This window comes from Amblyomma mixtum, chromosome 9 (genome assembly GCF_055824585.1).
Source record: "Amblyomma mixtum isolate Tamu chromosome 9, ASM5582458v1, whole genome shotgun sequence".
In the NCBI taxonomy this organism is placed as follows: Eukaryota; Metazoa; Arthropoda; class Arachnida; order Ixodida; family Ixodidae; genus Amblyomma; species Amblyomma mixtum.
Window position 1 is genome coordinate 20,711,657 of NC_143020.1, and position 2,665 is coordinate 20,714,321.

At 42.6% G+C, this 2,665-nt stretch overlaps 1 non-coding gene across 1 annotated transcript; it reads right to left on the bottom strand.

The window, feature by feature from the left end:
• Positions 1-2,361: 2,361 nt before the first annotated feature.
• Positions 2,362-2,433, bottom strand: TRNAT-AGU (transfer RNA threonine (anticodon AGU)). Its single transcript has one exon. It is a non-coding gene; the product is annotated as a tRNA-Thr (tRNA).
• Between the last annotated feature and the right edge of the window lie 232 nt (positions 2,434-2,665).

The window sequence follows — 2,665 nt, forward strand, 5'->3', positions numbered from 1 at the left end:
GTAATGTTATTCGTGTTTCTGCCGTGTCAGTCGAGTCTCAATATACAGGGTGTTTCACCTAAGACTTTCTGCAATTTTTAAAAATACGCTTTTTGTATTAGATGTGCGCTTTTTCTGGCATAGCATTGTCAGCAATGCAGTACATCATAATGCAGCTAAGACGTGCTAACTAACAGGCTTGTTAACCAATATTTAATAGTTAACTTTTAAACTATTACCGTTGGGCTACTTAATTATTGAGAGGCATGTAGCCTACCGTAAGTAATATCCATATCCGTTTTTAGAATTTCGAGAACACGGCGCTGTGGGACAACAACAAATTTTGCCTACATCGCCCCAAAATACATGCGATTTGAGAAGCTTGCAGGCAAAGCAACCTCTCCAGTGAACCTAACTCGTCGAAATAGCCAAAATTTGTTGGGCCACAGCGCGAAGGATAATCGCGTTCTCGAAATTCTAAAAACGGATATGGACATTACTTACGGTGGGCTACATGCCTCTAAATAATTAAGGAGCCCAACGGTAATATTTTAAAAGTTAACTATTAAATATTGGTTAACAAGCGTGCTAGTTAGCACGTCTCTGCTGCATTATGATGTACTACACCACTGACAATGCTATGCCAGAAAAAGCGCGCATTTAATTCAAATAGCTTATTTTAAGAAAATTGCAGAAAGTCTTAGGTGAAAAACCCTGTATGCATATATATATATATATATAATGACAGAAGCCAACAGCCACAGAAACCAAAGGGCACAGGGGATTTTTTTTAAATTACTTTATTTATTGCGTGGTGTTGATCATTTTAGAATATTACTGTATATGTCATCGCTTAAAGCTAATTGATTAGAAAAGCAGAAGAAAAAACAACCACCTGCCGCCGGTGGGATCCGAACCCACGACCTCCGAATTACGCGTCCGGTGCTCTACCTCTGAGCTACGGCGACGGCTGTCAAACCTTCTGCTTTCGGGGGTATTTATGTTTACAAGCAACCTAACATTGAGAGAGTTCATCAGCGGCACCCACGTTCATAAGCGGCGGACGTAGAACGTCCTGATTTACCGCAGGTGTGACGTAGAACGTCATCGAACGGAGAGGGTGGAAGCTGTGTGAGAACCCTCTTATGCTTCCTATGACATCAAGGCTGCCAGAATCGAGGCCCTCGCTAAGCAATTAAGCAAACAAGGAAGGGGTATGAGGGGCTCGTTGTAAATATGACAGAAGCCAACAGCCACAGAAACCAAGGGGCACAGGGGATTTTTTTTTAATTAATTTATTTATTGTGTGGTGTTGATCATTTTAGAATATTACTGAATATGTCATCGCTTAAAGCTAATTGATTAGAAAAGCAGAAGAAAAAACAACCACCTGCCGCCGGTGGGATCCGAACCCACGACCTCCGAATTACGCGTCCGGTGCTCTACCTCTGAGCTACGGCGACGGCTGTCAAACCTTCTGCTTTCGGGGGTATTTATGTTTACAAGCAACCTAACATTGAGAGTGTTCATCAGCGCCACCCACGTTCATAAGCGGCGGACGTAGAACGTCCTGATTTACCGCAGGTGTGACGTAGAACGTCATCGAACGGAGAGGGTGGAAGCTGTGTGAGAACCCTCTTATGCTTCCTATGACATCAAGGCTGCCAGAATCGAGGCCCTCGCTAAGCAATTAAGCAAACAAGGAAGGGGTATGAGGGGCTCGTTGTAAATATGACAGAAGCCAACAGCCACAGAAACCAAGGGGCACAGGGGATTTTTTTTTTAATTAATTTATTTATTGTGTGGTGTTGATCATTTTAGAATATTACTGAATATGTCATCGCTTAAAGCTAATTGATTAGAAAAGCAGAAGAAAAAACAACCACCTGCCGCCGGTGGGATCCGAACCCACGACCTCCGAATTACGCGTCCGGTGCTCTACCTCTGAGCTACGGCGACGGCTGTCAAACCTTCTGCTTTCGGGGGTATTTATGTTTACAAGCAACCTAACATTGAGAGTGTTCATCAGCGCCACCCACGTTCATAAGCGGCGGACGTAGAACGTCCTGATTTACCGCAGGTGTGACGTAGAACGTCATCGAACGGAGAGGGTGGAAGCTGTGTGAGAACCCTCTTATGCTTCCTATGACATCAAGGCTGCCAGAATCGAGGCCCTCGCTAAGCAATTAAGCAAACAAGGAAGTGGTATGAGGGGCTCGTAGTAAATATGACCGAAGCCAACAGCCACAGAAACCAAGGGGCACAGGGGATTTTTTTTTAATTAATTTATTTATTGTGTGGTGTTGATCATTTTAGAATATTACTGAATATGTCATCGCTTAAAGCTAATTGATTAGAAAAGCAGAAGAAAAAACAACCACCTGCCGCCGGTGGGATCCGAACCCACGACCTCCGAATTACTCGTCCGATGCTCTACCTCTGAGCTACGGCGACGGCTGTATATATATATATATATATATATATATATATATATATATATATATATATATATATATGGGATAACAAAATCTTCAAGGCAACTGATTAAAAATATAAGAAGTTGGGGAAATCACATTGAAAAACTTAACAGATTTATTCAACGTTTCGACCAGGGACTGGTCATTTTCAAGAATGATCATACAGTGCATGGAAGGGTCTTCTTATAGCAGTGAACATGGCACACACA